This window comes from Schistocerca americana, chromosome 11 (assembly GCF_021461395.2).
Source record: "Schistocerca americana isolate TAMUIC-IGC-003095 chromosome 11, iqSchAmer2.1, whole genome shotgun sequence".
Taxonomy (NCBI): Eukaryota; Metazoa; Arthropoda; class Insecta; order Orthoptera; family Acrididae; genus Schistocerca; species Schistocerca americana.
Window position 1 is genome coordinate 110327450 of NC_060129.1, and position 23879 is coordinate 110351328.

At 46.0% G+C, this 23879-nt stretch overlaps 1 protein-coding gene and 1 long non-coding RNA gene across 2 annotated transcripts in view; both read left to right on the forward strand.

Moving 5' to 3' along the window:
• The window catches only part of LOC124553925, a 285286-nt gene extending 276639 nt beyond the window's left edge, over window positions 1-8647 (forward strand). Inside the window, exon 3 of the long non-coding RNA XR_006968170.1 lies at window positions 8521-8647. This is a non-coding gene — a long non-coding RNA (uncharacterized LOC124553925). The remainder of the gene's footprint in view (window positions 1-8520) is intronic.
• A 208-nt stretch (window positions 8648-8855) lies between these two features.
• LOC124554176 (alpha-mannosidase 2) overlaps window positions 8856-23879 on the forward strand; it is a 792511-nt gene continuing 777487 nt past the window's right edge. The window contains exon 1 of the mRNA XM_047128249.1: window positions 8856-8964. The gene's annotated coding sequence lies outside the window, so the exon portion shown is untranslated. The remainder of the gene's footprint in view (window positions 8965-23879) is intronic.

The following is a 23879-nucleotide window of genomic DNA, read 5'->3' on the forward strand; positions in this document are numbered from 1 at the left end:
TAATTACTGACTGACTCCCCTTCCCATTAAAAAAAAAATGACTTGAATCCAAAATGTTGGATTTCAAGATGACGGCCATGAATGACATTCACTACAAAAGTTGCGGCACCACATCAAACCTATGTTCCCATGATCACATTTCAATTTTCCCTTTAACCTTCCAACTTATGAAGACGGTACAGAATGGGGAAGAACGAGTTAACACACGTGAACGGAGGACCACAAACGGAGAGACGCGAAGCACTGATGCGAAGACACACACGATTAATGGCGACGATCCTCGGCGCACTAAGAGCCACTGTTCACGCACGAATCTGCCAAAGGGAAGAGGTGCGGGTATGAGGGAGAGGGGAAGGGTGTTGATGCCAGTGGGAAAGGAGAAGGGAGGGGGAGAGGGTAGGAGGGGAGGTTATTTTAGCCTGGGGGAGGGGAGGGAGAAGGGGAAGAGGGTGTCCTGGAGGAAAAACACAGGGGGAGGAAGGGAAGGATGAAAGTTGGTAGGAGGGGTAGCTGGAGAGGATGAGGGCATCATCAGGGAGGCGGAGTTGGCGGAAGCCACCTTGGGCGAAGGTATGGAGTGTGGAGACATGCGGAGCGGGTGGGATGTGGGAGTACAGGTGCGGCAGCGGACGGGGCTGGGAAAGGACGGGAGTGGGTGAGGGGGATCAAGTTTACGGGAAGTGTAAGGGATCCGTATCCGTTCAAGGAAAAGGAGGAGGTGTGGGAACGGATTTAAGTCGTAGAGGATCCGCGTGGGAGAAGGGAGGCAGATGTGATAGGCGAGGCAGAGCGCATGGTGTTCCAGGATTTGAAGGGACTTCTAGAAGGTAGGAGGGGCGGAGATCCAGGTGGGATGGGCATAGCAGATGATTGGGCAGATGAGGGATTTATAGGTGTGGAGGATGGTGGAGGGGTCCAGACCCCACGTACGACCAGAAAGGAGCTCGAGGAGACGGAGTCAGGAGCGTGCCTTGGCTCGGATTGTCTGGAGATGGGGAGTCTAGGAGAGGCGACGGTCGAGGGTGACGCCAAGGTACTTAAGGGTGGGGGTGAGGGCGATAGGACGGCCATAGATCCCATAGATGGTGAGATAGAAATCAAGGAGGCGGAAGGAAGGGGTGGTTTTGCCTACAATGATCATCTATCTGACCTAGTTCACAAACGTGTTGTTCTGGAGTCTTCAGGAAACTTTGAAATGACTATGTTTCCCGGATTTTTACCAATTTTTCTGTCAGTGCAGTAGAAGGCAACTCGCCTCGTTGTAATATCAAAGTTTTCAATATGCAGGGCGTCCATAATTAAAGTTCCAGTTTCAAAACGGTGTAGAAACAGAACCGCTTCTCAGAATGGGATCCGCTACAAATGACAGATGAATCACAATACGGTGGCTACGGCATGAGCTGCAGGTTACACCATCCGTAGTGTTGAGTGTGGATGATGGTTCGGCAGCTGTACCAATAATATCAAGGTAAGCCCATCCGCCACGGCAAGGTGAAACCACATTGCATGGCAAGAATCGGTTTTAAAATGTCCCGAGGCCAAAAATGGCACAAAAAACGAAATGACATTGGTTCTTAATTCTACTGGGGCCAAAATTCGATTAAAAACAAAATGACACTACTTTTGTCCTGGGGGCAGTAACTGCATAAAAATCAAAATGACATCAGTTTCTAATTGCAGTGATACTGACGGAAGTCATGTTCAGTATGCTGTTCACCGTTTTCTGACACAAGTTAAAATCAAGTAACAGCATATTCCACAACAGGTGCAAGTATTTCAGGGGTCGCGTTCAGAGTGCGTCGCGCAGTGCGTGCCTTCAGTTCAGCTACGTTCGTACACTGGAGCAGTGAACACAACATGTTCCGGCGTAAGCGCCGGCACGCCAGTCGGAAACGAGGGCTGTGAAGCCAACTGCACACTGACCGACACCTCTCCAGGACGACAACGGGACAGCAGCAGCGGCCTCTATGCGAAGAGGACATAAGCGCCGTGCTTGACTGGTCGCGGACCGGTCGAAGATAAACTTGAGTACCAATACAAGCGTCAACTGTATTACTTCACTTGTATTGGAATTGTACGAGGATTGGAACTTAAATAGGGGCAACTATTTATTCACAACCGAGACAAAAGAGTTACGTATTTGCACCTGTCGCTGTCCTCCAAAGTAGTCACCAGCGTTGTGTAGAACCCGTTGCCAGCGATGTGGAAGGCGTGGAATACCGTTAGCGTCATGTTGATGGTGCGAATGGAGCGGTCTACTGCCTGTCGAATGTCTGGAACAGTTCTGAAGCGAATGCCACGAAGCCAAAACTGAAACGCCAATCCAACGAATGGCGTCATTATGGGTCGCCGCGGAAGTCGAAAGTGCGTCAGAGCCCCAGTATGGTGGAAGTTATGGTGACTGTGGTGGTGTCTGAAACCGCGTGACCGCTACGGTCGCAGGTTCGAATCCTGCCTCGGGCATGGATGTGTGTGATGTCCTTAGGTTAGTTAGGTTTAAGTAGTTCTAAGTTCTAGGAGACTGATAACCACAGATTGTTAAGTCCCATAGTGCTCTGAGCCATTTGAACCATTTTTTGAGACCCACGCCAGTGGCTTCTGGGTACCCCAGAGTCACCAAAGTTCTCCTTCAGGACATCAAACACTCTCCTGCTTCGGTGGGCTCGAGCTCCATCTTGCATGAACCACATCGTGTCAAAATCGGGGTCACTTTTGATAACGGGGATGAAATCATCTTCCGAAACCTCCAGGTACCATTCGCTAGTCACCGTGCCATCTAGGAATATCGCACCGAATATTTCGTGACTGGACACTTCACACCACGCAGTCAGTCGTTGAGAGTGAAGAGATTTCTCAGTCGAGAAATGCGGATTCTCAGTCCCCCAAATGCGCCAATTTTGCTTATTCAAATGGCTCTGAGCACTATGGGATTTAACATCTATGGTCATCAGTCCCCTAGAACTTAGAACTACTTAAACCTAACTAACCTAAGGACAGCACACAACACCCAGCCATCACGAGGCAGAGAAAATCCCTGACCCCGCCGGGAATCGAACCCGGGAACCCGGGCGTGGGAAGCGAGAACGCTACCGCACGACCACGAGATGCGGGCAATTATGCTTATTGACGAACAGATTCGAATGAAAATGGGCTTCGCCGCTAAACGAAACCATACAGCGCATACTAATTCCCATAATCCCTCACGGCTAAGCGGACAGTTTGAACGTCGTAACGCAAACCGTTCAGAACTTAAGATTCAAATGGTTCAAATGGCTCTGAGCACTATGGGACTTAACATCTGTGGTCATCAGTCCCCTAGAACTTAGAACTACTTAAACCTAACTAACCTAAGGACAGCACACAACACCCAGCCGTCACGAGGCAGAGAAAATCCCTGACCCCGCCGGGAATCGAACCCGGGAACCCGGGCGTGGGAAGCGAGAACGCTACCGCACGACCACGAGATGCGGGCAATTATGCTTATTGACGAACAGATTCGAATGAAAATGGGCTTCGCCGCTAAACGAAACCATACAGCGCATACTAATTCCCATAATCCCTCACGGCTAAGCGGACAGTTTGAACGTCGTAACGCAAACCGTTCAGAACTTAAGATTCAAATGGTTCAAATGGCTCTGAGCACTATGGGACTTAACATCTGTGGTCATCAGTCCCCTAGAACTTAGAACTACTTAAACCTAACTAACCTAAGGACAGCACACAACACCCAGCCATCACGAGGCAGAGAAAATCCCTGACCCCGCCGGGAATCGAACCCGGGAACCCGGGCGTGGGAAGCGAGAACGCTACCGCACGACCACGAGATGCGGGCAATTATGCTTATTGACGAACAGATTCGAATGAAAATGGGCTTCGCCGCTAAACGAAACCATACAGCGCATACTAATTCCCATAATCCCTCACGGCTAAGCGGACAGTTTGAACGTCGTAACGCAAACCGTTCAGAACTTAAGATTCAAATGGTTCAAATGGCTCTGAGCACTATGGGACTTAACATCTGTGGTCATCAGTCCCCTAGAACTTAGAAGTACTTAAACCTAACTAACCTAAGGACAGCACACAACACCCAGCCATCACGAGGCAGAGAAAATCCCTGACCCCGCCGGGAATCGAACCCGGGAACCCGGGCGTGGGAAGCGAGAACGCTACCGCACGACCACGAGATGCGGGCTCAGAACTTAAGAGGATTTTATTTCATATACACGTAAGCGCCAAAGAAACCTGTATAGGCATGCGTATTCAGATACAGAGGTATGTAAACAGCAAGAACACGGCGCTGCGGTCGGCAACGCCTATGCAAGACAAGTGTCTGGCGCAGCTGTTAGTTGGGTCACTGCTGCTACAATGACATATTATCAAGATGTAAGTGAATTTGATCGTGGTGTTATAGTCGCCGCACGAGCGATGGCACACAGGATCTCCGAGGTAGCCCGCATCTCGTGGTCGTGCGGTAGCGTTCTCGCTTCCCACGCCCGGGTTCCCGGGTTCGCTTCCTGGCGGGGTCAGGGATTTTCTCTGCCTCGAGATGGCTGGGTGTTGTGTGATGTCCTTAGGTTAGTTACGTTTAAGTAGTTCTAAGTTCTAGGGGACTGATGACCACAGATGTTAAGTCCCATAGTGATCAGAGCCATCTCCGAGGTAGCGATGAAGTGGGGAATTTTCCCGTACGACCGTTTCACGAGTGTACCGTGAATATCAGGAATCCGGTAAAATATGAAATCTCCCATGTCACTGCGGCCGGAAAAAGATCCTGCAAGAACGGGACCAACGACGACTGAAGAGAATCACTCAACGTGACAGAAGTGCAACCCTCCCGCAAAAATGCTGCACATTTCAGTGTTGGGTGAATTAACAAGTGTCAGCGTGCGAACCATTCAACGGAACATCATCGATATGGGTTTTCGGAGCCGAAAGCGCACTCTTGTACCCTTGATGCTTGACACAAAGCTTTACGCCTCGCCTGGACCGTCAGAACCGGCATTGGATTGTAGATGACTGGAAACATGTTGCCTCTTCGGACGAATCTCGTTTTAAATTGTATCGAGTGGATGGATGTGTACGGGTATGGAGACACCCTCTTGAATCCATAGACCCTGCATATCAGCAGGGGACTGTTCAAGTTAGTGGAGTCTCTGTAATGCTGTGGGGCGTGTGTAGTTTGAGTGATATGGGACCCCTGATACGTCTACCTACGACTCTAGCAGGTGAGAAGTACCTAAGAAACATCATCCATATGGGCTGTTGGAGCCGAAGGGCCACTCGTGTACCCTTGATGACTGCACGACACAAAGCTTTACGCCTCGCCTGGAACCGCCAACACCGACATTGGACTTTTGATGACTGGAAACATGTTGCCTGGTCGGACGAACCTCCATTCAAATTGTATCGAGCGGATGGATTTATACGGTTATAAGTCAGCCTCATGAATCCATGGACCCTGCATATCATCAGGGAACTGTTCAAGTTGGTGGAGGCTCTGTAATGGTGTGGGGCGTTTGCAGTTGGAGTGATATGGGACCCCTGATACGTCTACATATGACTCTGACTGGTGATACGTACGTAAGCATGCTGTCTGATTACCTACATCCATTCATGTCCATTGTGAATTACGACGGACGTTGGCAATTGCACCAGGACAATGCGACACCGTACACGTCCAGAATTGTTACAGAGTGGTTCCAGGAACGCTCTTCTGAGTTTAAACACTTCCGTTGTCCACCAAACTCCCGAGACACGAACATTATTGAACATATCTGGGATACCTTGCAACGTGCTGTTCAGAAGAGATCTCCACCCCGTCGTGCTCTTACGGATTTATGGACAGCCATGCAGCATTCTTGGTGTGAATTCCCTCCAGCACTACTTCAGACATTAGTCGAGTCCATGCCACGTCGTGTTGCGGCACTGCTTCGTTCTCGCGGGAACCCTACACGATATTAAACAGGTGTACCAGTTTCTTTGGCTCTTCAGTGTTGTCACCCTGCATATACCACTGCAGATTGGGGTACCCGACAGCTAGAAACTGCGGGGTGGTATCTGTGAAAAATTAATTATTGTGGCATAGAGACATACGTTCGGTGTCTTCTACACTCACTTGGTTTTCAATTCAGCAAGTGGACGAAAATTTTTAATGGAATGCAGAAACGTTGCAGCAGCAAAGACCAAGTTTTGTGTAGAATGCACGTATTGCGTGCTGAGGACAATAGTCTTGTAGTATACTTCCATAAAACTTCGATTTGACGGAACTATAGGCACAAATACCGTTTGCTCGACCTCTACGGAAGTAGTGGTCTGGAAGTACGTACAGTTCCTTTTGTATGGTGTATTGCGGCTGTTTGGGTGATGGGTGCAGTCACGCAGAGTCGGTAAGAGCATCAAATAAATTTTTTTGGGGTAGGGAATATTCTGAGTCTTATTGAGGCGAGTCGTACCAAAAAAAAGAAAAAAAAAAAAAAAACCTGGCGATGACCTGCGAGTAGTCGCGCGCTGTCACGCTTTAGTCTCTAGCAAATGAAATGAGTTCATACGTGATATGATAATGATGTCTCACATGATACCAAACTGATACTTATAGATTTCTTTACAGTTTTCTCGCCGGAAGTTTCTACTAGATCCAACAGAACGCATATTCATAACCGACAAAGTTTTTCATTACATGGGTGGAACAGTTTCACACCTCCTATGGCATTTATTTTTTATCTCGCTATACTTTTATGTTTTCACGATGAAATATGAGAATGTTCATAGATTATTTACAGTGCAAATACATCGGTAGTACTGTTTTTTGCAAGGTGGAAGTAAAAAAATGTTTTTCTTCAAAACTTCTTGAACATTTGCTTTTTTTTTGTAACAGCTGGCAAGGATCTCTTTCTATTTTTTAAGAATTACGCCATAATGACCTAGACTAAAATTATAGATGTCTAATTTTTTTCCGAATTTTTAGTAGCATTTGAAATTAGTACTAACTGGCATTGCTGTGAGCCGGTGAGATGTCGTTGTGTTGGTTATTTTCGTGACGGCCACGGTAAACTGCAGAGCGAGCGACCGAGTCCCCACTCTGCCTACCCAGCTACGTCACGCGCTCTACAGGCTGTTTCACGACGTAGTGCCGGCCGGCCCTGCCGCGGCGCGGGCTTTAAATCTGTGGCGACGCCGTGTAGAGATACGCCCCGGCTGCTGCGTTTATTTTTAGAGAAATGCGTTAAGACTGTAAGGGATACAAAAGACGATAGCACAACATTGTAGCGTAAATAATACTAACATAAGAACGGAAGTCAGGATTCTACTACAAACACAGAACCGAATGCCTGTTCATGTGAATCTCTGTACTCTGTACTGCTATTTGTAAAACGAACTCCATATAACGCAATCAATTTGTAGGATTTAAGGCTTGTTCTTACTTCGTGTTTCCACTAAAAGCTAGAAGTTTTCTTTGAAGGGGTGCGTTGAAACTTGAGAATTCTTGCAACACGAAGAGTGTTTAAAAAGTAAGGAGAAATTTATAATTTTGCGTGTTGTATTGTCCGATTTCCACTACATTTTTTGTCACTGTCTTCGTAAACATGTCTGAAAAGTGTGTGTATAATGTTATGCATATTGGGTATTTATTCTATTGTCATTTGTCAAAATGGTTACATGTGTTTTGGTAGTATCAAAGATTATTTGTTTTGTATATAAATATATTAGAGAATCTATATTAATTTTTTTTGTAAGAATGGAATGAAGTGTATCAAAGTTTTAGTATATTGCCAGCAGGCCTTAAAGGACTAGCATGGATGAGATTAAAAATGGACAGTTACGAGACCTATAAACTATCCCGAAGAAACCGTTCCAAATGTGTTTCGAGAATTGGAAAAATCACTGGCATAAGTGTACAGTATGTATAGGGGAATATTTTGAAGAGGTTATCATTGCTGTAGATTACTGCCTATAACGACCTCCGAAAATTATCAGTTTTCCTTCCTGGCGGTTCCAGTAAATCACGTGGTTTGTTTTCGCGTTCCTTCCTTATGAGTCATATTGTGGCGAGGCTGACGTTTGCATAAATTTGCAGCCCTCTGACTGGGACTGGTAATATTAGCCAACAGTTTTTTTTGTGCCGCCTCTTTAACACGTGATGTAACGTTAGAGACGATCGATCGCTCCTTACTCCATAAATATCTCCTCCATATTCTCCACATGCAGGGTGATTATCCATCACTTCCGGATACCGAGGTACATCAGTAAGCATACAAAATTAACTGTCTGACTCTGAAAATTAAGATCCCATGAACAGAACGACGTATATCACTGCACGCCGATCTACAGCGCTAGGCAGGTAACGGGCAACTGATTTTGGGTGCCCCTACAGGCCAGTGGCACAGTTCTTCTGGGAAAGGCCGCCAAAACCACTGCTCACTGAGTTTACAGACTATATAGTGTCAGTATTCGTTTCAGAAGCGGGTTCTGGCCTGCTGGTGGCCGAGTGTGCGTTACATGGAGGGCGTGTGTGTGTTTCAGAGCGTGGCGGTCGCGATGCTGAAGGCGCTGCGCCGGCGGCCGGTGCGGTTCGCGGCGCTGGCCGCCGCAGTGGCCGTGGCGCTGCTGTGCCTCTACTACCGCAACATGGCCGCCGCCGGGGAGTCCCCGGCGCCGGCGCCCCTGGCGGCCGCGGGCCGAAGCTCGGCGCAGGGCGGGCCGCGCGAACCGCTGCCCCAGCAGCAGCAGCCGCAGCAGCAGCAGCAGCAGCAAAGCGACGGCGGCGGCGGCGGCGACAGGGAGGAGGACAACGAGGTGCTGCCGCAGCCGCCGGGGGCCGGGGGCGGCGAGCCGCCCCCCGCGCTCCAGCCCCCGGAGGCGGACGACCTGCCCGACGCCGTCGTCAGCCGCGACAACTGCCCCGCGCTCGTCGTCGCCGACGCGGACGTCGACACCTCGGAGCAGTTCCGCAAGTTCGAGTTCCAGGTCAGTCGCAAGCGCTTCTGCCCCTCCGCACTTTAGCACGCCGTCGACGCAAAAAGTCATAAATTATTAATTTTTTATTGAACCCGCCATTTGGGGATAATTCCCTGTCACGTCTAACCAGTCATTCTGCATAATATTCATTACATACACTACGATTAGCATCATATAAGTTACATATAATACAGGATCGGACATTTCCATATTACAGCAGTCAGATATGAACGTGCGCCTAAACCCCAAATGTCTAACAATTCGCCCCACGAGCCGCCGTCTTGCTCGCGTGCCGTAGCGCTCAGCCCGGCCGCACACTTCCTGCACTGCCACACCGCGGTGCCTGAGTAAATAAATGTGCGACTAGGGCCTCCCGTCGGGTAGGCCGTTCGCCGGGTGCCAGCCTCTCGATTTGACGCCACTTCGGCGACTTGCGCGTCGATGCAGATGAAATGATGATGATGACAACACAAAACCCAGTCCCTGAGCGGAGAAAATCTCCGACAAAGCTGAGGATCGAACCCGGGCCCGTAGGATTGACATTCTGTCGCGCTGAACACATTTTTTGTTTTGTTTTAATCGTTGTGTTTGGTCGTTGCGCACTTCAGATGACATACACTACTGGCCGTTAAAATAGCTACACCACGAAGATGATGTGCTACAGACGCGAAATTTAACCAACAGGAAGATACTGTGATATGCAAATGATTAGCTTTTCGGAGCAGTCACACAACGTTGGCGCCGGTCGCGACACCTACATGACATGAGGAAAGTTTCCAGCCGATTCCTCATACACAAGCAGCAGTTCACCGGCGTTGCCTGGTGAAACGTTGTTGCGATGCCTCGTGTAAGGAGGAGAAATGCGTACCATCACGTTTTCGAGTTTGATAAAGGTCGGATTGTAGCCTATCGCCATTGCGGTTGATCGTATCGCGACATTGCTGCTCGCGTTGGTCGAGATCCAATCACTGTTAGCAGAATATGGAATCGGTGGGTTCACGAGGGTAATACGGAACGCCCTACTGGATCCCAACGGCCTCGTATCACTAGCAGTCGAGATGACAGGCATCTTATCAGCATGGCTGTAACGGATCGTGCAGCCACGTCTCGATCCATGAGTCGACAGATGGGGACGTTTGCAAGACGACAACCATCTGCACGAACAGTTGGACAACGTTTGCAGCAGCACCGACTATCAGCTCGGAAACCGTGGCTGCGGTTACCCTTGACGCTGCATCACAGACAGGAGCGCCTGCGATGGTGTACTCGACGACGAACATGGGTGCACGAATGGCAAAACGTAATTTTTTCGGATGAATCCAGGTTCTGTTTACAGCATCGTGATGGTCGCATCCGTGTTTGGCGACTTCGCAGTGAACGCACATGTGAAGCGTGTATTCGTGATTGCCATACTGTCGTATCACCCGGCGTGATGGTATGGGGTGCCATCGGTTACACGTCTCGGTCACTTCTTGTTCGCATTGACGGCACTTTCAACAGTGGACGTTACATTTCAGATGTGTTACCACCAGTGGCTGTACCCTTCATTCGATCCCTGCGAAACCCTACATTTCAGCAGGATAATGCACGACCGCATGTTCCATGTCCTGTACGGGCCTTTCTGGATACAGAAAATGTTCGACTGCTGCCCTGGCCAGCACATTCTCCATATCTCTCACCAATTGAAAACGTCTGGTCAATGGTGCCCGAGCAATTCGCTCGTCACAATACGCCAGTCACTACTCTTGATGAACTGTGGTATCGTGTTGAGGCTGCATGGGCAGCTGTACCTGTACACGCCATCCGAGCTCTGTTTGACTCAGTGCCCAGACGTATCGAGGCCGTTATTACGGCCAGAGGTGGTTGTTCTGGGTGCTGATTTATCAGGATCTATGTACCCAAATTGCGTGAAAATGTAATCACAGGTCAGTTCTTGTATAATATATTTGACCAATGACTGCCAGTTTATCATCGGCATTTCCTCTTGGTGTTACAATTTTAATGGCCACTAGTGTAATTATTTATTTTCAAAAAACCTTTCTCCCATTACTTTGTTCCCTTCCAAAAACTATGAAACTCGTAATTTTATTTTCTGACTGAGAAATCAAATGCCTGTTTTCGTAGTTCCAGCTTCGAAATTCCCTTAATATCGTCATACTTTCAAAAAGCCTTTCGTCCCCTGTCACAGTCCCATGGGAGTGGTACTTCTCACAATCCATTCTGAAGCTATGCCTACAGTGTAAGATCCACATTTTCTCCAAACTTCAATTTTCTGTCGTTAGCGGTTTGGGCTGTGCGATGTCGAGGCAATGAACCGGTCTGGCGCTATTTCACCCCATTAGATGTTGAATTTCCAAAAAACAATGATTGACGTATTTCTTCATCTCTGTCCGAAAACCGAAATACCAATTTTGGAAGCTTTAGCTTTAAAAGTACTTCCGCAGTGCAATATTTTCGTAAAACTTTGTATTCCTATGTAACCTCCTTTAGGGGTTGAGTTTGCAAAAACAGAGGAATGAGTTTTTTTTTCAATTACTAATGGAGAAGCCAAATACAAATTTTCATACTTTTAGCATAGAAATGCTTGCATAATGAAATATTTGCAGAAAAATTTCATCCCCTATTCCACCTGTTTAGCATTGGAGGGCAGCGTGGAGGGTAAAAATCGTAGAGGGAGACCAAGAGATGAATACAGTAAGGAGATTCAGCAGGATGTAGGCTGCAGTAGGTGCTGGGAGATGAAGAAGCTTGCACAGGATAGAGTAGCATGGAGAGCTGCATCAAACCAGTCTCAGGACTGAAGACAACAAGAACAACAACATTCCACCTTTATACGAGTTGAATTTCGGAAAACACTGAAACATGTATTTTTTAATTTCTAACTGAGAAGCCAAATGTAAATACTTTCATAATAAAATATTTTCATAAAAAATCTGATCCCCTTAGGTGTTCAGTTTTCAGAAACACTGAAACCTGTATTTTTTTTTATTTGTAACCGAGATGTCAGATAGTAATGTTTGTAGATGTATTGTGTATTAAACTGGGGTCCTAGAAACGACGGAGAGGCTTTGTCCCGCCGTAGCCCTCAGTGGTTCACAACCACACAACAAGCCACAGCAGTCCACCCACCTTACCGCCGCCCCACACTGAACCCAGGGTTATTGTTCGGTTCGACCCCAGTAGATTTCCCCCCCCCCCCCTCCTCTCTCCGGGGAACGTCTCTTACTAGACAAGTGTAACCCCAAATGTTTGTGCAGTAGGGTATTTATTTAGCGTATGGCTAATACAGACATATCATGAAATTACATATACATATGTACATATTGACACACAAGAAACTTAAGTTTGTCTTTACAACTGAATATCCAGTCCTTCAATCCAGCGCACTGCATCTGGAGTTGCAAGCAGGAAGTCCTCTTTGGCGCCGAGATAGGCTCGAATCCTGCATTCACTGACAATGTGGTGAACAGTCTGGTATGGAGACCCGCAGTCACAGGCAGGATCAGGCAGCTTCTTCCACTTAAAGAGACCATCCCTGCATCGCCCATGGCTGGTACGGATTCTGTTGAGAGTAGACCAGGTCTTGCGTGGTAAGTCGAATCCACTTGGAAGTTTAGCACCTGAGAAGATGTTATGCAGGTGCACATCTGTCACTGCTTCCATTCTTCAAGAGGTTTGAAATCCTTAGCAACGATGTCATCAGCATCGCACAGAGTTGGATGGCGTGATTTCAGTCTCTTGCGATTTAAAAGTGGCAGGTCGCTATGCCCGGGTAGGTTAGAATTCCTGGAGATCTTGTATTGTATTGTATGTGGTAGAGTAATGATAGTGTACGCATGTGTGGAGACAGTGTTTGCACAGCAATCGCCGATATAGTGTAACTGAGTCGGAAAAAGGGGAAACAGCCCGCATTCGCCGAGGCAGGTGGAAAACCGACTTAAAGACCATCCACACGCTGGCCGGCACACCGGACCTCGACACTAATCCGCTCGGGAAGCAGCGCGCTAGACCGGGCGGCTAGCCGGACAGGCTTCCGACCCATTGTGTAGACTGAACTTTGATCTCAACATCATAACTGTAGACCCACGCCTCATTACCAGCTGTGATTCTCTTGAGGAACATCTCGTTCTCATTTGCGGGGTTCAAAAGCTCTTACAGATTGCGAGGCGAAGGTGTTTCTGGTCTTGACTCAAGCTGTGGTACGAACTTGGCGGTAACACGATGCATTCCAAGATGCTCTATCAGTGTTTCATGACACGATACAACTGAATTGTTACATTCTCGTGGAATCTCTCGGACAGTCAGTCTTCGACTGGCACGTACAATTTCGTTGACGTTCCGCACATGAGCGTCGTCGGTAGATGTCGAAGGGCGCCCTGAACGAAGGTCACCTTTAACTTACGTGCTTCTACGAGGTGCATTCAAGTTCTAAGGCCTCCGACTTTTTTTCCTAATTAACTACTCACCCGAAATCGATGAAACTGGCGTTACTTCTCGACGTAATCGCCCTGCAGACGTACACATTTTTCACAACGCTGACGCCACGATTCCGTGGCAGCGGCGAAGGCTTCTTTAGGAGTCTGTTTTGACCACTGGAAAATCGCTGAGGCAATAGCAGCACGGCTGGTGAATGTGCGGCCACGGAGAGTGTCTTTCATTGTTGGAAAAAGCCAAAAGTCACTAGGAGCCAGGTCAGGTAAGTAGGGAGCGCGAGGAATCACTTCAAAGTTGTTATCACGAAGAAACTGTTGCGTAACGTTAGCTCGATGTGCGGGTGCGTTGTCTCGGTGAAACAGCACACGCGCAGCCCTTCCCGGACGTTTTTGTTGCAGTGCAGGAAGGAATTTGTTCTTCAAAACATTTTCGTAGGATGCACCTTTACCGTAGTGCCCTTTGGAACGCAATGGGTAAGGATTACGCCCTCGCTGTCCCAGAACATGGACACCGTCATTTTTACAGCACTGGCAGTTACCCGAAATTTTTTTGGTGGCGGTGAATCTGTGTGCTTCCATTGAGCTGACTGGCGCTTTGTTTCTGGATTGAAAAATGGCATCCACGTCTCATCCATTGTCACAACCGATGACAAGAAAGTCCCATTCGTGCTGTTGTTGCGCATCAACATTACTCGGCAACATGCCACACGGGCAGCCGTGTGGTCGTCTGTCAGCATTCGTGGCACCCACCTGGATGACACTTTTCGCATTTTCAGGTCGTCGTGCAGGATTATGTGCACAGAACCCACAGAAATGCCAACTCTGGAGGCAATCTGTTCAACAGCCATTCGGCGATCCCCCAAAACAATTCTCTCCACTTTCTCGATCGTGTCGTCAGATCGGCTTGTGCGAGCCCGAGGTTGTTTCGGTTCGTCGTCACACGATGTTCTGCCTTCGTTAAACTGTCGCACCCACGAACGCATATTCGACACATCCATAACTCCGTCACCACACGTCTCCTTCACCTGTCGATGAATTTCAGTTTGGTTTCACACCACGCAAATTCAGAAAACGAATGATTGCGCGCTGTTCAAGTAAGGAAAACGTCGCCATTTTAAGTATTTAAAACAGTTCTCATTCTCGCCGCTGGCGGTAAAATTCCATCTGCCGTACGGTGCTGTCATCTCTGGGACCTATTGACAATGAACACGGCCTCATTTTAAAACAATGCGCATGTTTCTATCTCTTTCCAGTCCGAAGAAAAAAAATCGGAGGCCTTAGAACTTGAATGCACCTCGTATTTTTAAACCATGTGAACAGTTCTTCTACTTATGGCATGCATCGGTTAGAAAAATGGTATGACTTTGAATTTTAATTTCAGACATCTGTATATGTTGCAATTGATGTACCTATGTTTTATTGTCAATTTTTTTCATTTCTTAAAGCAGCTGTTGTTTATGCCCTGTCTCTTTGTTTTAGCACCGATGATGACTGATATCAGTCGAAATCGTTTTGCAACAAGATAAATAAATTATGTTTCTGCGACTGGTTGCTACATTCTTCATAATTTTATATTCCACGGTCGCTGAACAGAAAGGGAACCTTATGGAGCCCAACATTCAAAAGGTCCTTAGGTTAGTTAGGTTTAAGTAGTTCTAAGTCTAGGGGCCTGATAACCTTAGATGTTAAGTCCCATAGCCCTCAGAGCCATTTGAACCATCGCGCTTGTCTTTGTTGAAATCAGGTTTATTCTTACGATGAAAGAAGTATAGTAAGTTGATGATTTGACGAAACAAGTGGACAGGCAAGAAGAATGTACACCGGTCGTTTGTCGTCAGTTGTGTTTTTGCCACTATAGTACACGCCGAAGGACAGAAGACAGCGTAACAGTAACTGCAGTAATGTTTTCTTATTTACAATACGAGTATATGTAATGTCGTACTGTATCACGTTGAAACGATATGTTGCAAGCAGTAAAGCCAGTCCTTGACTTAAAAAGTGTACCATCGTTACCTTCAACTGAAGACGGTTGAATGAATTACTGGTGTGTATTTTCCTTGCGTTTCAGTTTGTTTAGTGTCAGCTACAGCAAGTTTCGTTACCCTCGGTAACCACGCTGCATGCTGTTACAGCAGAGTCAAAGGCTGTTTTGTGTTCGTTCTTAATAACTTGATGCTTACGTGAATGGTGCGTTTTTTGAACAGTTCTCGAGAAGGAGAAACGGATTACCTAACAAAAAGTACAGGGTTCTGTTTAGAAAGAGAGGTAGCGCTGTACATATCTTCGTAACGAACAAAGCTACAAGAAAGCCAGTCCGTTTGGTAGCCTGACAACATTTGCTTTACGAATGTTTTGCTTTGCTTGTGGGCAAGTAGTTGTTTGCGGTGATCGCGGTAACTGTACAAACTAACATGGGACCTCGGACATACGGCGAGGATCAGTAATCAAATAGGAACGGTGGGTCGCGAACGCCGCGAGAAGGTGCTACGGTGACATGCATGTAGGCTGGTATCGCTGCAGACTGTTTCATTGGACGGTACAGTGTGTTAACTGTAAGACGGCTGAGTTGAGAGGGGAGTGTGGGGAGAGGAGGAAGCAAGCAAGCATTGGCTGACGAGGGGGGGGGACTGGAGTCGGTGGGGGGGGGGGGAGGGAGGGGGCAAGGCACGCCTACCAGTGCTGGCACTACAAATTGCGCGTCATGCTTACACGAAAGCAGGCGAAAGGCTTGGACGTAAAACTCGCTTTAAATGTTGTTCGTAAACGAAACTGAAATCGTCATGTACATTAAAATCTATAGTTATATATAAAAATTAATGTATGTATGTTGACTACTATGCGCTCACAAACGATTCACCCGATTGCAATGAAACTTTGGTGATTTGTTCTCCGAACGCCCGAAAAGAATAATGAATAATGTTTCAACAGTTTGGTCACTGTAGCGAGCGTAGTGCAATTGATTAGGTAAAGGCTTGTCATGCAGCGGACCCGGGTTTGATTTGCACTGCTCGCAATTTTTTTTTTCATTTTATTTCATTCCCCCAATGTTAAACTATTAATTATAAAATTTAAATATACAGGTCATATAGTATAACGTAACTGTCAATCTCTATATATAAAAATGAATGTATGTATGTATGCCCTCTGTGCGTTCCCAAACCATTCATCCGATTGCGATGAAATTTTGGTGATTTGTTCTCCGTACGCCCACGACGGTTCCTAGCCGAAAAAAAAGAAATAAGACACATTCTTGAGGAGATATGACGTCGTAAACAATGAGATGCCACCGCGGGAAAATAGCCAGATTTATGCATCCACTATTTGATGAGGATGATTCTCGGAAAACTGTTTGAATCTTCCAATGCTACGCTTGCTTTGTCCTGTGTATGTGGCAGCTCTCACTGAAGATTTGTAAAAGGGGTGAAGCAATTTTTTCTGCTCCCTTTCCCTTTCGCAGCATTCAATCACGCGCAATACAATTTTGCGAGCATCGCTACACAATACTGGTTTCCTTCTAACCGTAGGCCTACCGAGATGGGCCAGCAACTGCCCCTTCACTCATTTTGATAATGTTTAGCACAACTGCACAATAAAAACACGCAGGACAGTACAGCGCAAAACAATAACAAAGCAGACGACAATGGCTACCTTGTACAACACAGTCAGCTACGTAATGTTGACAAGAGTCGAAACTGCGTGCCTACCGAAGCCTCCCGTCGTTTACCGACTTCTACCGATTCAGGACTACGGAGAGGTCTGCCATCTAAAAGTTTACACACTGTACATTCTCCCAGGCCGACTTGATGATCGCACGTAATCTCGTATTCCCGGGAGAGGTTCTAGCGGTCGTGTCCAATGAAGTTACCACGGCTGTCGGCCGCCGCATTAGATTTCAGCGCGAGGGAGCAAGCACCAGCGCATTCAGCACACTGTCGTGGTGAGGGGGGGGGGGGGGGCACATCTGCAGGCAACCTTTCCCGACCAATCGCATGGCCTCCACGATCACCCGATGTGTCCCCCAATCGAATTTTTTTTTTCTGTGCGGCTAGAGGAAGGGACTATACTCTGTTCACCATAAGAATAAACCGGATGTAAACAAAAACACACGGGATGATTGCTCAGAAGCCGTAGCTCTCGTCGGTCTGAGGCGCTGCAGTCATGGACTGTGCGGCTAGTCCCGGCGGAGATTCGAGTCCTCCCTCAGTCATGGGTGTGTGTGTTTGTCCTTAGGATAATTTAAGTTAAGTAGTGTGTAAGCTTAGGGACTGATGACCTTAGCAGTTAAGTTCCATAAGATTACACACACATTTAAACCTTTTTTTTTTTTTTGTAGCTCTCGTACACTGGTGTTGTCCCGCTCTAGGAAGTAGGTCCAACCTATGTATTACACCTTTTATTGCTATGTGACTGTAAATGAAGCTTTAAGATATTCAAATGTGTTAACACCCGTCAGTGTTTTTCCGAATCACGCTTTAGCTACGTAATTTTTATTTCAAAAATGATGTACAGTCTCAGTTTCTACAGCGTTGTGCTCTGATTGTCGCGCTGTTAAATCGCAGCAGGAAAGTAGCTGAGACTGCTTTCCTGCTTCGTAGAGGTTCAAAATGGTTCAAATGGCTCTGAGCACTGTGGGACTTAACATCTGAGGTCATCAGTCCCCTAGAACTTAGAACTACTTAGACCTAACTAACCTAAGGACATCACACACATCCATGCCCGAGGCAGGATTCGAACTTGCGACCGTAGCGGTCTCGCGATTCCAACCTGAAGCGCCTAGAACCGCTCTGCCACAACGGCCGGTGCTTCGTAGTGGCACACGAGCGTGCAGCACCGTCAGTGGCCAGAAGGAAGGTGTTCTTAATGTCCTTCACAACATTTCAGAGAAAAATGAGCTTTGACGTTTCTCGAGGAACAGTATGTACTTAAATCATTTAAATATGAAGTTTATTAAATATGTGGTAATTAACTCATACTTAACCATCATTTTTTCAATAAAAATGCAGGCCTTCTGGTTTCTAATTATACAGGGTGAAGCGAAAATCGCGCACTCGGCCATGCCAGCGATAAAAAAATGTCTTTCACAAAATTTTGCCCGGCAAGTACATCCGGCAGAAAAACGACATTAAAGAGTGGCAACACTGCAATCACGTGTATGGTACCTACCTCTGTCACGACACACACTAGTTATGCTGTACAGTTAGTGCACTAGATATGCCGGCACCGTAGTTCAGCGTGTTCGGTCAGAGGGTTTAGTTACCCTCTGTAATAAAAAAAACTGAGTGAAAAGCTCAACGAACAACCTGAACAAATGTCATGGGACGTCCGCCTCGAACATATACAACGAACAATATAGACTAAAATGAGATTAAAAAATAATAATAATAATAATAATAAAGATAGAGTCTTCGGTTAGCACGCAGGAGGTCGAGGGCTCGATCCTGGGTTGGGCCGCATTATTTTTATTTGCTGATTTCATTCTGACATTTCATGATCTAATATACACCGTTTCTTGTTGTTGTTGCCGTCTTCAGCCCTGAGACTGGTTTGATGCAGCTTTCCATGCTACTCTATCCTGTGCAAGCTTCTTCATCTCCCAGTCCCTACTGCAACCTACATCCTTCTGAATCTGCTTAGTGTATTCATCTCTTGGTCTCCCTCTACGATTTTTACCCTCCACGCTGCCCTCCAGTACAAAATTGGTGATCCCTTGATGCCTCAGAACATGTCCTACCAACCGATCCCTTCTTCCGGTCAAGTTGTGCCACTAACTCCTCCTCTCCCCAATCCTATTCAATACCTCCTCATTAGTTATGTGATCTAGCCATCTAATCTTCAGCATTCTTCTGTAGCACCACATTTCGAAAGCTTCTATTCTCTTCTTGTCTAAACTATCTATCGACCACGTTTCACTTCCATACATGGCTACACTCCATACAAACACTTTCAGAAACGACTTCCTGACACTTAATTCAATACTCGATGTTAACAAAGTTCTCTTCTTCAGAAACGCTTTCCTTGCCATTGCCAGTCTACATTTTATATCCCCTCTACTTCGACCATCATCAGTTATTTTGCTCCCCAAATAGCAACTCTTCCTTTACTACTTTAAGTGTCTCATTTCATAATCTAATCCCCTCAGCATCACCCGACTTAATTCGACTACATTCCATTATCCTCGTTTTGCTTTTGTTGATGTTCATCTTATATCCTCCTTTCAAGACAGTATCCATTCCGTTCAACTGCTCTTCAAAGTCCGTTGCTGTCTCTGACAGAATTACAATGTCATCTGCGAATCTCAAAGTTTTTATTTCTTCTCCGTGAATTCTAATACCCACTCCGAATTTTTCTTTTGTTTCCTTTACTGCTTGCTCAATATACAGATTGAATAACAGCGGGGAGAGGCTACAACCCTGTCTCACTCCCTTCCCAACCACTGCTTCTCTTTCATGGCCCTCAACTCTTACAACTGCCATCTGGTTTCTATACAAATTGTAAATAGCCTTTCGCTCCCTGTATTTTGGCCCTACTACCTTTACAATTTGAAAGAGAGTATTCCAGTCAACATTGTCAAAAGCTTTCTCTAAGTCTACAAATGCTAGAAACGTAGGTTTGCCTTTGCTTAATCTTTCTTCTAAGATAAGTCGTAAGGTCAGTATTGCCTTGCGTGTTCCAACATTTCTACGGAATCCAAACTGATCTTCCCCGAGGTCAGCTTCTACCAGTTTTTCCATTCGTCTGTAAAGAATTCGCGTTAGTATTTTGCAGCTATGACTTATTAAACTGATAGTTCGGTAATTTACACATCTGTTAACGCCTGCTTTCTTTGGGATTGGAATTATTATATTCTTCTTGAAGACTGAGGGTATTTCGCCTGTCTCATACATCTTGCTCACCAGATGGTAGTGTTTTGTCATGACTGGCTCTCCCAAGGCCGTCAGTAGTTGTAATGGAATGTTGTCTACTCCCGGGGCCTTGTTTCGGCTCAGGTCTTTGAGTGCTCTGTCAAACTCTTCACGAAGTATCTTGTCTCCCATTTCGTCTTCCTCTACATCCTCTTCCATTTCCATAATATTGTCCTCAAGTACATCGCCCTTGTATAAACCGTCTCTTAGGTAAAGTATGTCCTAAATTTACAAAATCTTGTAACGTTGAACATAACAAATTCGTGGTTAGACTTTTACGAAATAGACAGTTGAAAGAAATGACCTGTCATAGGACAGAATAACTACAAAAACAATATCAATTTCGAGATGCTACAGATGATAGCACAGTACAATAACACAACATCTACTGGTCACTTGTACTACATGTAACATGAGTGCACAGATGATGTCGCACATTAGCAACCAGTGACAGTAGTAATGTCCATATTAATGACTGCATGACCTTCACAACGGAACACTTTGTCTTCAGAACAACAGAAGCTCAAAGCGACTTCCCTACACGTCCAAACACCGCGCAACTTGCCGAATTGTACATCTCTGGAACCTTCGCAGCGAAGTTGCGTGCACAGTAACAAAAGCAGCATGAACACGAGCTACCAATTGTTCCACATCCGTTGGCGGAGTAGAGTACACATGCTCCTTCAAGTGTCCCCGCAGGAATAAATACAGGGGATTTAGGTCAGGTGAATGCGGTGGCCATACAACTGGACCTCCACATCCGAGCCATTTCCCTGGAAATGTTCTGTCCAAATACTGTCGCACATTAGTTCCAGACTGTGGAGGTTTTCAATGAGAATATTGGATATGTGTGTGCATGTAAATTGGAGTCTGTCATGGGCGCATTACTCCACTCGCAACTACTCCCTGTCTGGTGGACAGTGCATACGCCGTCACACCTGAGCGGTGTCCGACATAACGCGCATTACCCCTCTCACAGATATTGTTCTGCATGGTTCATCCCGACACCGCTAACTGTGAAATGATCGGTTTCGATTTATACTGTTTCCCTAATGGTTATAGACTTGATGTTTCCACAATGCCATCGATAGAATAATAATAATAATAAATGATGAAAGATTAACAGGAAAAATTCACAAAATCATATTAAACATTTGGGAAACAGAACATATCCCTTCTGAATGGAAATGCGCACTCACCCATCCACTCCACAAAAATGGGGACAGAACTGAACCAAATAATTACAGGGGTATCTCACTCGTGCCGGTCACATATAAAATCCTATCAAAAGTTCTCGTGAATAGATTAGAAGAACAAGCTGACCCACAAATAGGAGAATACCAGGCTGCTTTTCGCAAGGGACGATCATACATAGAGCAGATCTGGAATCTGAAAATGATTCTGCAGATGAGAAACACCCGAAACACAGTGGCCACTTTTGTAGATTTTAAAAAGGCCTACGACTCAATAGACAGAGTAGCGCTCTGTAACGCGCTGGAAGAATTCAGCATTGACGGAAAGACAAGAGCAATCATTCGGCAGACATTAACTGACACAGTCTCCGAGGTCAAATTTATGGGGGATATCTCTGAGCCATTTGAAATCCAGACTGGAGTGCGACAGGGTGACGGACTTTCACCATTACTCTTTAATATCATTCTTGAAAAAATTATCGGGACATCGGAAAAAGAAGTCAAAGGAATCCAAATTGGCATTAGAAAATATAATAGAATCAATGTGAAATGTTTAGCTTTTGCAGATGACCTTGCAATCCTCACAAATAATAGAAAAGAAGCCACTAACGCCATAGAGAAGTTACACGAAATTGTACAAAGAACTGGCCTGCAAATTTCGTATGAGAAAACCGAGTACATAGAAAGAGTGCCACAAGACAAATTGCCTATTGTGACAACCCATGGGAAAATCGTACAAGTACCACATTTTAAGTACCTGGGAAAAATCATCCAGCCCTCAGGGATCAACCTAAAGGCCGATCAGGAAAGAATAAAAAAACTACAGAAAGCATATAAACTCACGTGGAACTATTATAACAAAAAGTCCATATGCATTAACGCAAAATTGAGGCACTACATCACTGTCGTACTTCCGGAGGAACTGTATGCATCTGAAACAACACAAATAATTGGGCAAACTAAAATCAAAGAAATAGAGAAACAAGAAAGGAAAATTCTCAGGAAAATTTTTGGCCCGATACAAGAGCAAGGCCCCCCCATGAACCATGGACCTTGCCGTTGGTGGGGAGGCTTGCGTGCCTCAGCGATACAGATGGCCGTACCGTAGGTGCGACCACAACGGAGGGGTATCTGTTGAGAGGCCAGACAAACGTGTGGTTCCTGAACAGGGGCAGCAGCCTTTTCAGTAGTTGCAGGGGCAACAGTCTGGATGATTGACTGATCTGGCCTTGTAACACTAACCAAAACGGCCTTGCTGTGCTGGTACTGCGAACGGCTCAAAGCAAGGGGAAACTACAGCCGTAATTTTTCCCGAGGACATGCAGGTTTACTGTATGATTAAATGATGATGGCGTCCTCTTGGGTAAAATATTCCGGAGGTAAAATAGTCCCCCATTCGGATCTCCGGGCGGGGACTACTCAAGAGGACGTCGTTATCAGGAGAAAGAAAACTGGCGTTCTACGGATCGGATCGTGGAATGTCAGAGCCCTTAATCGGGCAGGTAGGTTAGAAAATTTAAAAAGGGAAATGGATAGGTTAAAGTTAGAGATAGTGGGAATTAGTGAAGTTCGGTGGCAGGAGGAACAAGACTTTTGGTCAGGTGAATACAGGGTTATAAATACAAAATCAAATAGGGGTAATGCAGGAGTAGGTTTAATAATGAATAAAAAAATAGGAGTGCGGGTTAGCTACTACAAACAGCATAGTGAGCGCATTATTGTGGCCAAGATAGATACAAAGCCCACGCCTATTACAGTAGTACAAGTTTATATGCCAACTAGCTCTGCAGATGACGAAGAAATTGATGAAATGAATGAAGAGATAAAAGAAATTATTCAGGTAGTGAAGTGAGACGAAAATTTAATAGTCATGGGTGACTGGAATTCGTCAGTAGGAAAAGGGAGAGAAGAAAACATAGTAGGTGAATATGGGTTGGGGGGAAGAAATGAAAGAGGAAGCCGCCTTGTAGAATTTTGCACAGAGCATAACTTAATCATAGCCAACACTTGGTTCAAGAATCATAAAAGAAGGTTGTATACCTGGAAGAATCCTGGAGATACTAAAAGGTATCAGATAAATTATATAATGGTAAGACAGAGATTTAGGAACCAGGTTTTAAATTGTAAGACATTTCCAGGGGCAGATGTGGATTCTGACCACAATCTATTGGTTATGCACTGCAGATTGAAACTGAAGAAACTGCAAAAAAGTGGGAATCTAAGGAGATGGGACCTGGATAAACTGAAAGAACCAGAGGTTGTAGAGAGTTTTAGGGAGAGCATAAGGGAACAATTGACAGGAATGGGGGAAAGAAATACAGTAGAACAAGGATGGGTAGCTCTGAGAGATGAAGTAGTGAAGGCAGCAGACGATCAAGTAGGTAAAAAGGCGAGGG